The 14,196-nt window shown below is 36.2% G+C and overlaps 1 protein-coding gene across 1 annotated transcript in view; it reads left to right on the top strand.

Annotated features, from left to right (window-relative positions):
* The first annotated feature begins 1,922 nt into the window (after positions 1–1,922).
* PLAC1 (placenta enriched 1) overlaps positions 1,923–14,196 on the top strand; it is a 182,197-nt gene continuing 169,923 nt past the window's right edge. Inside the window, exon 1 of the mRNA XM_016123588.2 lies at positions 1,923–2,413. The gene's annotated coding sequence lies outside the window, so the exon portion shown is untranslated. The remainder of the gene's footprint in view (positions 2,414–14,196) is intronic.

The raw sequence follows: 14,196 nt of genomic DNA, 5'->3' as shown, positions 1-14,196 counted from the left end.
GTTTCCCTCAACCTGGAAGTCCCCCAGTCTTTCTTTGTCTTTTGTGACCTTCATATTTCTGAAAAAATGCTGGCCAGTTATTTTGAAAAATGTTTTTTAATTCAGGTTTGACTGATGTTTCCTAGTTATTAATTCGGGTTATTCATTTTGGACAGAAATAGCACAGAAGTGATTCTGTGTTCTCATTGTATCATTGCAGGAGGCATTTGGCATCACCACCTTCTTACTGTTGATGGTAACCTCGATCCTTTAGTTAAGGTGGTATCTACTGTGTTACTCTACTGAACAGTTAGAATTTCCTTTGAAGTTAATAAAATATTTTTGAGATACTTTGAGAGGATATAACTACCCTGTTTCCAAATCAAACTTTCACTCACTAGTTTTAGTATCCACAGATCTTTCTTGCCTGATAGTAGTATGATGGCTCCGTAATGGTGACTAATTCTATCATTTCTTCTACATGTATTAGCATTCTACTGTAAAGAAAAAATGTTCCTTCTCTGTCATTTATTTGCATCAGTGTGGACTCATTGACTCCTATTTTAGTCAGTGGACTTTAATCCATTACCATGATTATTTTGATATTCACCTCTCAAATTTGGACAGTGAGAGCCCCTCCAAGCTGGCTCTTATGTCCTTTTGGACAAATCTGTATAATTTTTTGAGCAGTGTTTTACTTTCTGACAAGAAGATCCAGTTTCATTCTTTCCTTGCCCCAGTCCCTGGGATCAGCCATTTCTCTAAGGAGCCCCAATTTCTTTTAATGGAGAATAGTATTTCAAAATCAAGGTATAGGCTAGGGACTGGGTATAATCATTGCCACTGGGGCCTCAGCACAGATGTGCAGATCCACAGATGTTTATATCTGTTCATCTATTAAAATCATGAGTTCAAACTTATACCTCTGATTCCAGTTTAATCAGCACAAGGTTCATTCAGCGTCTACCATATCCATATTTATAACTCCATTCGTTGATAGTGACAAACCCTGGCTGCCTTGTCACCCACAACCGTCTCTGGCTCCAACCTGCATGCCCTCCCAGCCCCGCCAGCCCTGGCTGCTTCTGTGAAGGGAAAAAGAAGAAGATATAAATACTCAAGTTTTAAACACCCCTGGTGTATACCACCCCTGAGCTTCTCTTCCTGTTGAACTGTTCACAGCTTAGGGATTTCTTATATTTATCAATGTTACAAGTATTTATTGAGACCCTTGCAGGGAACTGTAAATGCCGATTAAGTTCATGTCTTCAAGAAGACCATCCCAGTGGAATAAATAGAAGTTCACTGACCATTAGAAGCACTGATTCAAGTGTGTTAGGGGACCACAAAGGGAGAGTACTCAACATAGGCTGTGCTGTGCTCCTGGAATGCTTCCTAGAAAGGGTAACGCTGAAGCTAAGTCTTGAAGAACAAACTTGGTATAGAGGTGGGTGTCAGGTAGAGGGAAATAGGATACATGCAAGAAGAGATCAAGGCGCTATCACAGAAATACAAGTAATTTGCTAATTATGAGAAATATGTTACCCCAATCGACTTTTAAAATGAGGCCAGAGAGAGAAATAGGCTACATTTGGTCTTTTTGGATTTGAGAGTCTTTAGCTTATGTAGATAGAAGCTATGGGTGTTTGTGGAAGCAGGGAGATTGTACCGAGGACAGGGGTTAAGGACAAAATCCTGACATGCATCAACATTTTAAAGGAGGTTGAAGGAGAGCTGGGGTAGCAAAAAGAGAGAGAGAGAGAGAGAGAGAGAGAGAGAGAGAGAGAGAGAGAGAGAGAAATGGAAAAAAACAGCCGTATCAGTGAAGCTAAGGAGGTAGTTGTCTCCAAGGTCACTAAAGATGACTGAAAACTACCCATTGGACCTGATAATTAGGAGATTGCCTAGAGATTTTGTATGTGTACTTTGGGTGAGGTGGAAGGGGCAAAAGTTGGATTGCAGAGACAAGTAAACAAGGGTTTATGATCTCTTCCAACTAAGGAGTGGTTAAAGTTCCAAAGTTAAGATCTGAATGTAGCCTCAGAGAAAGAAGCTTCTACTTTGGGTCACTGAGGCCTGCCTACTTTAGACAAAGGGAATCTGTTCCCAAATTTTCTAACTTCCTCCTTTACTTCTTTCCCACCCCTTGCTCAATTACAATACAAAATTGTCCCCATTTTCTCCTCTGTATCCTCAGCAGCTAGCACTGTATCTGAAACAATAATAATCACTCAGTAAGTTTTGTTGAATAACCTCACACTCTAACCAATAGAGGGCACTGAAAGAAAATCACCAGGGAGTATTAACCTATAGAATAAGCTGGAAGAAAGCTGGGGAAGTGTTAACTACTCACTGCCCTCTAGGAGGAGCACCAAGCTTCTTGCCTCCCACACATTCGTGAGGAAAACTTGCATGAGGAGTCTTCCATGTACAGGTAATATTTATTAATATATACGTAACTTGTACCTTCTGTTTGTGGCATGTGATACTGATTTTTCCTTTATGAGAGTGATATGTTTTCTGTTAAAACAAATTTAGCTGTTGAATTGTACACCTGAAACTTACTGGATTTCATTAACCAATGTCACTATAATAAAAAAAATTAATAAAAACAAATTTAGCAAATAATATTTTAAGTATATATATTTAAAAAATAAGTATAAAAAGAAAAAGTGAGTTCATTTAAGGAAACATCTTAAGCAAACTATAGTATGTACATATGACCAAATTCTTCAAATTAAAATATAAATCAGAACTCAGATCCAGGAAAGTATTGGGTCATGGCGGTGTGTGGAACTGTTGGTATAAAGAGGTTAAAAGCTGTTGAATCTGTGTGGAATGCTCTTTCTGGGTGCCTCTTTGGATTCTCTCTTTCTGGGATTCTGATTCTGCTCTTCTGTGAAGTGTGGTAAGAGAAGTCTGGTACCTCTTGTTTAGCTTTTGAGAAGACATCCTCCTACCACCTTGACGGTCAAAGGGGGAACTTGTTTGGGGCTCGAACGGGGACCTAAACAGCACCCGAGCCCTGGTTTGCTCAGTCCTGGTTTGTTTGGAACCGAGGGGTTTCATAGGGATTTTCAGGGCCCAAACAAGCAAAGTCCCAGGCAAACTGGGACCAAATTGGTCACCCAAAAAGGTTTCTTGCCTCCCTTAGGTGTGGTTTCACTATGGTTTGTGTTTTCTTACTTATTTCTTCTGACTAAAGGAGTGGTTAAAGCTCCAAAGCTAAAGTCAAAAAATAGCCTCAGAGAAACAAGCTTCTAGTTTGGGTCACTGAGGTCTGCCTACTTTGGACAAAAGGAATTTGTAGTCTAACCCATTTGGTGACTACACTAAAGTTTGGAGTGAAAACCCAAGCTAGCAAAGTGTTTCTTTGTCTGAATTCTTCAAGCACTTATCTCCCTATGGGGTGGAAGTAGGAGGAAAGGGAACTGTGGCTGTTGTAAATAGTGGGTCAAAAATTCTAGGATTTGTAATCCCAATTGTGTATGTTTCCTCCTCAGAGACAAAACTAACATCTAATAGTAGTGTTAAATTATTTTCTTCTTTATTGTTTTTCTTCATTTTAAATTAGGGAAAAAGCTTATTATAAAAAGTTCAAACCTTAAAGAAGTATACAAAATAAACTCTTCAACAGCCTTCGTATTTATAAAAGATACACATACATATTTTTAAACTTTTAATTTAAATATACAAAAAAGTGTACAGTTTGATGAGTTATCAAACTGGCTGTTTTAGGACTTTTTTAGAATGCTCTGTGTGTCCTGGGTTATGGTGACATTGGTTTATACAGCTTGTGATCATAGGAGGTAAATGGCTAGAAGTAGGTTATTAGGGAGTCCTTCAGGACTTTTGAAATGTTTTGTGTTGACCTGGGTGATGGTTTATGGGTTTATTTTAACCAACTGTATAGTATTCCCTTGTATAAACATTCTGTAACTCACTTAACTAATCCTTAATTTTAATTTATGGTCATTTATGTTTTTATAATTTATTAGTATATTTAAGTAATAACATACATTTATCTTTGTTTTTTTGCAAGTATTTCTGCAGGAGAGAATCTTAGAAATGATAAATTGGTGGATCAAAAGTATGTACATTTTATTCATTATTTTCATTTTTAAAAGGTAATACAAGTTCAATGTAAAAAATTCAAAGAGTAAAAAGGGCATATAAGAAAAAGTCAGCCTGTTTTCTACTCTTCAAACCCAGTTCCATAAGGTCCTTCTTCAGAAGCAACTAGGGTTATCAGCTTCAGGTGCTTCCTTCCAGAGATAGTTTGTGCATTTACATATTTTATAGGCACTCCTTAAAGCCGTATCTCCATCCTACCAAGATTGTACCAATTAATAATCTCACCAATAGGATATGAGATTTCCCATTACCTACTTGAGATGATTCAAGGAATGATTTGAATAAAAGAAACAGATTTCATTCATTTATTTATATATTGGCAATATATTCAAGTTTCAAAATTCAAAAGATAGAAAAAAACAGACAGTGAAATGTCTTCTTCTCATCTTCATCTTCCAGCCACCATAGCTTCTCTCCTCAAAAGCAATCGTGTTTTCAATTTCTTGTGCATCCTGACACAGATATGCTAACAAATATATCTATATGTTCTTTTTTCCAAAATTTTACACAAATGGTAGCACCCCCCAAAACATTAGGGACTTAAAACAATAGTTATTCATTTATTTTTTCCTGATGACTCTGTGTGTAAGTTGCATGGTTCTACTGTTCAAGGTCAGGCTCAGCTGATCAGTTGATGAGTTGACTGTGGATTAGTTGATCTAGAATGGCCTCAACTGGGATTATTTGGCTCTATACCACAGGATCTTTCACCTTCCAGCTTTTTCTCATTTTGGTGTCAGGATTTCACAAGAACAGAAACATACAAGGCCTCTGGGAGACTAGGTTTGGACCTGGCAAACCATACATCTGTTATAATCTATTGACCAAAGTAAGTCATGAGGGTAGCCCAGATTCAAGGGATGTGAGGAACTGCAAAATCACATTGTGAAGGGTTTGGGATTAGGGAAGGGAAGAGGTAGGGTCATTTATTTCATCAAACACAATGATGTAGGAATAGGTTCTCAAAGAGCTTCATATTTTTTAACCATTTTATTTTGCTAGTACTCCATGGAAGGAAAATGTCAATTGTTCCTAATTTTTTTCTATTATCCAACAATGCTGCAATGAATAACATTAATCATATGTCACATAAATTCCTACAAGCAGAACTACTGAGACAAAAGGTATGTGTATAATTTTTTAAATTAATTAATTAATTATATTTTATGGTGACATTGATTAATGAAATCCAATAATTTTTAACTTTACACTTTAACAGTAAGGCATATATATATTTACACTGTGTGTTCATCTCCCATAGTTAGATTTTTTTCTGTCACCACATATTTGACCCCCTTTACCCCATCTACCTCCCCTATACCCCCACTCCCTACCCTCTGGTAACCACTAGTCTATTGTCCATGTCCATGAGTCTCTTTTTGTCCTGTTCATTTGTTGCTTTTAGGCTTATTTTGATAGATATTTCCAAATTTGTTTTTTTAATTTTCAACTTTTTATTTAGAAAGATGTCCAACCTATAGAAAAAGTGAAAGAATAGTTCAATGAACACCCACATAACCTTCACTAAGATTAAACACTTGTTAACATTTTGCCACATTTGTTCTCGCTCTCCTCCTTCTCCTCTATCGCCTCCCATTACTCTACATATGTGTATGTGTATACATTTTATTTATACTTATATACACATTTTTATGAACCATTTGAAATTAAGGTGCAGACATCAAGATGCTTTTTCACATACCTTTTCAACTTGTATTGCCTAAAAACAAGGATGTTTGCCTACATAAACACAATTTTATTAGTACATTCAAGAAATTTCACATCAGTAAAATATTATTTCATTCACAGCCCATATTCAAATTTCCCAAATTATTGCAATAATCTCTTTTAGAGCTTTTTATTTCAATCGAGGACCCAAAATTTAGGATCAACGATCATGCATATTCATTTGTCATTTTTCTTCAGTTTTCTTTAATACAGAACAGTCCTCCACTTTTCCCATCACTCATGAAACATTCATTTTTGAAGAGCCTGGACAAGTCGTCTCATATAATGTCCTGGAATATGGGTTTGTTGGAATTTTTCTTCACAATTAAATTCAGTTTTACATTAGAATAGCAAGAATACCACATAGGTGATTTCCATTGCATCACATCGGGAGACACATGATGTCAGTTGTTCCATTGATGATGCCAAATTTTATCACTTGATCAAGGTAGTGTTCTCCAGATTTTTCCACTGTAAAAGTACCTTTTCTCCCTTTAAATTAATATTTAAAAAGTAAGATGTGACCATGTGAATATCCTGTTCCCCAATAATTTCAGCATCCATTAATAATGCCTACCTGAATCAATTTTTAAGATGGTAACTCAAAATGATATTTTCCTAATTCTGTCATTTTTTTCACATTTACTAGATAGCATTCTTCTATAAAGAAAGCTGCCCCCTTTTTGTACATCACTTCACGTTTTTAAAATTATTTTTTACTGTTATAGCCTGTTACATAATGAAAAATGAAAGTAAAAGCTTCTGCAGGGCAAAAAACATAAGCAAATTAAAAAGCAAGATAACAAAACTGGGAGAAAATACTTACATATCCTATATAAAGGGCTAATATCCTCAATACATAAAAATCTCTTAAATTCTAGGGGGGAAAATGCTAAAAATCCTAAGAGGAAAATAGGCAAGAACATGAATACACAGTTCACAGAAGAAAACATGCTAACGACCCTTAAACGTATGAAAAGATACTCAACTTCACACATAGTAAGGTAGATGCAAATATGTTTTTTTAAAATATGCAGTCGGCTTGACTATCTGGATCATTTGTTGGGGAGAGTGAATGGTTGGATAAACGAATGGATGAACTACTGGGTCTTTATACTCAGCGATGGGGCCTGCCACTTAATAGTTGAATGAATGAATGAATGAATGAATGAATAAAGTGGAGGCAAGAAGTATAGTCTACATCCATGTTTTCTTTAGTTCTCTTTCCCTCTTTCTGTTTCAATTCTTACCCAGTTTCCAAAGCAAAATCTGTCTCCTAATTTTTCTCCTTAATTTCCATCTTACAACCATTTGTTAACTAAAGTAAAACCTTAAGCATGACCTGTAAGCATAAAACAAAAATAATAAAAGCTGCATGTTTTAAAAGAGCAATTAGATGTTAGTATCTAAAGTGCTTGAAAATGTCCTTCTTTCTTATCTTTCTGCAATTATTTTCTCATGCACCAAAACAAGAAAACTGAAAAATAATTTATTGTTAAAATTATTCTAACATCTGTTTGATTTTATTGTTAAAACTGCTTACTACAATTTTATTGCAAACCTACAGCATTTTAACTTTACTTTTGTGAATTAACTGGGGACCCTAACTACCGTCACTGTTTCTTCAAGAAAACGCATTCTGTGCACCAAAAAGTAAATACATCAATTTATTTTTGAAATGTAACACACTTGTAAGTTGAGGGACTGCATATTTATGAGTGCCTGTTGATTGAATTTGTTAATGAGCCCTTAAGCAGTTGTATTTTTTTTCTATCACTAGAAACCCTTGATATATTTTCCTATTACACTTAATTTTTAACATGCAGAATAAAGCTTTCTTCAAATGTTGATTTTTTTACCTCAGAACTTGAGTGAGTCACTCGATTTTGCAAACCCAGAAAAACAGGCTTTCCCCGAGATAGTCATTGTAAAAGGAACTTCTTGGTAGATCCTATTTTCTCTAATTCTGTAATTACAGATTGATCCAATAAATGTTACTTTGAAATTTCTCTAAGTTGAAAGGCGCTATGGAAAAATCACATATATTAGACTAGAGCAGCTTGAGTGTGCTACAAATCTGTTTTATCTTTATCTTTGTACTTAGAGTTTTGATAATTTATGTAAATAAGCATACTGCATAACAGCATTTTACTACAGTAAAACAACATTTTGCAGGGTTTTTGTAAAAAAAAAGGCTTTAATGAATGTGAATACAAATTGATTTAGGATAACTAAGGATTTGAGGTTAAAATATAGGCAGCAAATTTTTAATAATTTATTGTAAAAGTACTATGTGTTCACTGGAAAGTATATTAAAAGTAATGGAAAATAGAAAAAAAGTTTAAACTGAAAATAAAAACCATCATAATTACAGTATGAATAAATAGCTATCTGTTTATGGTTTTTTCCCCTACATAATTCATCTCATACTCTATATATAATATTTTAGTCTATGAAAGCACTTAGACCTTGAGAGTATTTTTTAAAGAAATAAATTGTCATTCAGGGTATTTAAGTTTTACGGGGTCACACACTACTGTGATGACTGGTTTGAGAGTTCTGTGTCTAGAATTTGATTCATAGAAGTTCTGTTTCAATTACCTGCAGATGTCAGTGTGGATCTAAGTGTGGTTCAACAGTTTGTTCCGGGATGTGGTGGGACAATTGAAGTCCAGTTGTGAACCAGTTGCTTATTAAACAAACATCACTTTAGTTTGGTTGAGAAATATGGGCTGCAAGGGCCTTAAATTGCTGAAATTTCTTTTTACAAAAATGCAACAAGCATGGATATAGTCTCTAGTTGCAAAAGTTCATAGAAGTGGACCTCTTATTTTCACGCCTAATTGTTTGACCAGCCTTTCTTAAATGTTATAGTGCCAGAGAAGTGGAGTTGATGTAGCTGGGCTTATTAAATTTGACTTCAATCCAGATGGTAAGTCTGAGGGATATATTACAAGCCATGTTGGCTTACTTTCTGCTGTTATCGCATATTTAAACACAAAGTTTAAAACTAATAATTTCAACTTTGAAAGAGTATTATCTTTGTCATTCCTTTTGATTCTTTCTTTTCTACATGATTCTACTCTCGTCCAAGTTAACAACATAAAAAGTCAGAGTGTTTATTAGGCTAGGAATTGTTAGGGAGACTTGCAATGGCTCGTTGTGGCAAAACCCTGTTTTTCTTGGGCCATGACACAAATCTACCATCTGTTTCATAAGCTAGCAAGCTTCCTCTCAGCTATAATTTGCTGCATATATTGGTACGGAAATTGTTGGCAGCTTATGTTTACCTAGCAACAGAATCTGTTTGGCAGAAGGCTATGGGAAAAGAGGCTCTCTTCCTTCCTTTTTTCTTCCTTCCTTCCTTCCTTCCTTCCTTCCTTCCTTCCTTCCTTCCTTCCTTCCTTCCTTCCTTCCTCCCTCCCTCCCTCCCTCCCTCCCTCCTTCCTTCCTTCCTTTCTTCCTTCCTTCCTTCCTTCCTTCCTTCGCAGTTTCTTTATCTACAAATTTTCTTCAAGTCCAAGAAAGGCCCAAACGGTCTGCCTTTTATATCATTTTAACCCAAATTATTGGGTAAATGCTCACTTTGGAGATTATTTTTTGCTACTATGTTTACCTTGTCTATAACTGAATGCCTTCTTTTAAATGTCTTTCATAAACAAACTTTGTACAAATCACTGTGAAAAAAAAACTGTCTTGACCTTGTAGCTGTCCAAGGTCACTGAGTTTTGGGACTGCCCATGTCTGTCTAGTGTGAATTCCTCCCGCTTCCCCAGTGTTCTTCATGTCACTTATGGAGTTTGGGTATTGAATTTACACTTCAATAACATTGGTCAGGAGACAGAGAAAGACAATACTGTATTGTATCACTTATATATGGAATCTAAAAAAAAAGTTAAACTTATAGAAACAGTAAAAGGTGATTGCCAGGGACTGGGAAGTGGAGAAAATGAGGAGATGTTGGTTAAAGGATCCAAACTTCTAGATAGAAGATGAATAAGTTCTGAGGCTCAAATGTACAGTATGGTGACAATAGTAATACTGTGTTGTATAAAAAAAGTTATGTATGAGAGGTGGTGGATTTGTTCATTAACTTGATTGTGGTAATTGTTTGACTATGTATATGTAATCAAATTATTATGTTGTATACTTTAAAAATATTACAAATTTATTTTTTAACTATATCTCAGTAAAGCCAAAGGGAAAAATATGAGTCAGGACCTGGTTGTCTTTAAGTGTAACAGAATCGAGCACTGTGCACTGTGTTGTCTGCATTACTTGAATATTCCTTTAGATGAATGAGCTATATATTTCTACCTACCCACTTTCTTAGCTTTCTAATCAGCAGAGCAGTATTTATGCTGAAAGAAAAAAAGCCAAAAGGAGGAAAAAAGTTCTGACTTCCCATCATGTTAGTTATAGTCATATGCTGTTAAAGGTTAGAGTGTACTTTATGCCTTCATTTTGAGAAGGAGAGAAGATGTTGTCCTTTCTACTTCCTTCACACAGTACCAGGGTGTAATTTGCTGTGGGCTTATTGCATTCTATTGCCTTCGTGTAAGTGACTGGTTATCCATTTCGATCTATAACTATTGTGTAGTTTTCTATGAAGAGGCAATGTGGAGGTTACTAACCCATTCCTCCCTCCAAAAAAGAAAAAAAAGAAGAAATGAATAATAAAAAGAGCTTCTACACTATCCTGTGACTTTGAAACTAGTCATGAGAGACTATGGCAGAATTATTACATAGACAAAGTTCCTTTGGCCAGAGCCTTTCCATGTCTTTCATTTTATGATCTTTGTTTCTGTCCCTTTAGTTCCTGACTGTTTATATGCTCACGATGTTGTGAGGGACATGGGAATTAACTGGGATGGGGAGTTAGAGTTATTTGCATTCATTAATAATTGAGGACATTCATTGATAATACGAGCACTTATTCTTGGTTCTCTCCTGATAATGCCAGTCCTGTAGGTGAGAAATTAGCAACTTGAAATGTGAAATCAAGACTCATTTTCATAGAGCAGATAGTTAAAAGAGGAGGGAAGATGAGCTCATCAAAGAAGGGCTGGCAAAAGAGCAGAGGACTGTGCTTTTGGGACAGGAGGGAGATATACAAAATATCCTAAAGAGCTAAATTATTAAGAAGGGAAGCTCCTTATCTCAGTGAATCAACACGATGTCAGCAATGATTATGTGCCAGGTATAGGAGGTAGGAGAAACAGGCTAGAGAGTAGAAATTTTAGGAGAATGATGACTGGGGAAAAAAGGTACAGGATGCTCCAAAAGTCTTTGGTGGCTTCTTTTCTGTAAGGAAGGTACAGAAGTCAGATTGCAGAGGATTAAGAAAGTAAAACAGGTGTGAAAGCAAATTCTGATTCTAAAAGTTTGATGGCATTTAGAGACTGGTAGCTACAAGTGTAGAAGGGTCACTTGTAGGGCAGTTGTTGCCACTGTTGTTGATGATGATGAGATTGAAGAGCCCATGGGATAGATAAGAAATCAAAGGACCGTACTGAGCATTGCCATCCAGTAGAACTTTCTGTGATGATGGAAATGCTCTACATATGCATGTCCTATACAATAGCCACTAGCCACATGTGGCTGTTGGGTACTTGCAATGTGGTTAGTGCAATTGCAGAGGTGAATTTTAAATTTTATTTGATTTTAAATTCATAAATTCATTTATATTTAAATAGCCATATGTGGGTATTAGCTATGACATAGGATGGTGCCAATCTAGAGGGAGAGGATAAATGTGGGAGTAGAAAAGTGGGAAGGGATGAATTCTGGAGCAGAGAGGGAGGAGATAACTTAGAGAGTATTGAGAAAAAAAAAACTTCATCTGATGTGAGAGATATTTTCACATCTCCAATAGCTAGGGAGTTCAGACACATAGCTTAATTTTTTTCAGCAACCTTTGTAAGAGGTTTGTAAGCAAGCTCCTCTACTGAGAATGGGGAATTGGGAGGAAGAGGACTTGGAGGCCTTGGGAGAAAGACTGGAATATTCATAGTATAACGTGTGTAAGGAACAATTGGGCAATAGTGGGAGCCAACTTGCAACTGAGAGTGTGAATTTGTGGTGGGCCAAGTCTAAGGGGTTTGATATGGGCCAAATTTGTATTGGGCCAAATGTATGCAATTTCATATAAGGTTCTTTTTAGAATAAAAACTGAACCGAAAGGATCTGGAAAAATATTATTATGCAGTTTAAACTTAGAACGTTATGTTTAAGTATATCTCAGTAACTCTATTATTCTACCTTAAACGTTTCTTGGTAAATTTAATTGTGTTTTTTTTTTCTGGTGAATTTAACCCTTAACAGTATAAAATGTATTTGAAAGAATCTCACCAGACAAGTTGGGCCTCTTCTGCTTGGGTGGTGTTTGGTTAGGGTGATCTGCCAGATTTCATTGCTCGTTCTCCTCATGAAAGAGTTTTGGGCAGCTCGCCTATCTCTGGGTGGCAGTAACAGGTGTCTTCCTTATAGCTATAGAAATTATAGGACTGTACAAACCCATTGCTGTTTAACTAATACCCTTTCTGGATGTCTTTGGATGGCAGGGGCAGGGGATGCTTGTTGCAATATAGTCCTGTTTGTGGGAAAGGAGTGAAATTAAGGGAATGAGCAGATATGACTGAAAACTGATGACCTAGAGTTTTTCTGTATGTCAACAACATCAAAATTATGAACGAGAGAGTTTTTTTTTTTAAGTTCAGGTATAGACAGCCATTTAAAATCTTGATTTTTTAAATAGATATATCTCACCAAGTTCAAAATTTTCTAAGTGCACACTTTGGCTAGCCAGTCAATCCTGTGGATATTTCATGTAGGTCTTTGATTCTTGTTTTCATTGTAAGCTAATACTCTTGGAAGAAGCTACTTTATGTCAAAAGCCTATGACAAATAACCCTGCTTAGAACTCTTCCTTTCTAATATTAAGATTTAAAATGAACATAATGTATCTCGTTTGTTACAATGGCCAGAAAGGGGCAACAGGACTTCTCCATTCTATTGAGTTCTAGCCAGGGCTTTACAGGGAAATAAAATACATGTGGGATCCTCAACTTGCCAATATCAGACTTAAATAATTGCCTTCCCAGTTGTTTTACCCATCAAGAAAGGTTATCTGATATAAGATATCAAGACATACCCCTTTTTGAAGGCCTAATACCAAAGTATTTCAATCTGCCTAAGTGACCCCAGTAGCTACAACTAAATGTATTTTCCAAAGATGAGGATAAAATCCAGAAAGTAGAACTGGAATGGTTCTAAGGTATAAGGAATAAGTTAGAAATTTTAGAATTTCAATCTGCTTGTAAATACATTTGCTAAATATCTCCCAAGGACCCCAATATTGGTGGTGAGCTAGGGAGAGGATGGAGATTCAAGGGCAGTATGAGATATGAATCTTATAATATCTTGTACTCTAGTTGAGGTAACAGATCTGAAGCTTCTAAAGCAATTTGAGAATAAGTAGGTACTAAATTACATGGTAAAGCCCACAATAGTGACTAGAACCTATTCTCTTAAAGATAAAAGACATGCGATAGCATGAAAAGAACCCAGGACTAGCATGTCTATGGCCAGTTTTATCACTAATTGACTGCATCATCTTGGCCTGAAGCTCTTTAAGTCCTTAGTTGTTTTTTCTCTAACATGGAGATGGTGCTAACTGCTAGGCTGTCTTCCTCAGAGGGATTCTTTGAAAGTTCAATGAGAGGGACATTATAGGTAAGAGTCTTTCCTGGGATGGGAGGCCATACTGAATAATTCCTAAAGTTCTTTCTCACTCTTAAGATTCTATGATTTTGGGGTAGTAAATGTGAAAATGCTTTCAAAAGTGTAAAGAGGTATAAAATGTAACATTTATGTTATTATCATCATTATAAATGCTCCCTGTGGATTCCCAGTGGCTGATGTTCTCCCTATATCTGCTAATGGGCCCACCCCACAGTACATTTCCTGACTTCCAGGCCAGCTTTCTCTTCCAGGTCCCTTAATGTCTCTTAAAATTTAATAAACCGAGTGACCAGCAGAGAATTTCCCGAGGAGGTCCTTTTTATTTCCACACTCCCGCAGACATTTAATTTTTCTTCCCTGGTGTAATGCAAACTTCACTCACTGTAGGCCACTGAACAAAATAATGTCTTTTAAAATCATTAGGCTGAGCGATCAGGCAATTCAAAATATAACAGAGTGTTTTTAAGGGAGGTCAGGTCACCACTGTACCTACCTCCTTCCACATTTATCTTTACTTCCCTGTCAGAATGCAAGCTACCATACAAACCACTGGGCAGAGATGCACTTTGGGCCTCTTGGATAGGCCAACTTTAGCTACAGGAAGGAAACAAC

The sequence above is a fragment of the Rousettus aegyptiacus genome, unplaced genomic scaffold (assembly GCF_014176215.1).
Source record: "Rousettus aegyptiacus isolate mRouAeg1 unplaced genomic scaffold, mRouAeg1.p scaffold_m13_p_9, whole genome shotgun sequence".
In the NCBI taxonomy this organism is placed as follows: Eukaryota; Metazoa; Chordata; class Mammalia; order Chiroptera; family Pteropodidae; genus Rousettus; species Rousettus aegyptiacus.
The sequence above is the reverse complement of the archived record's forward strand: the minus strand, read 5'-3'. Positions and strand labels throughout refer to the sequence as shown.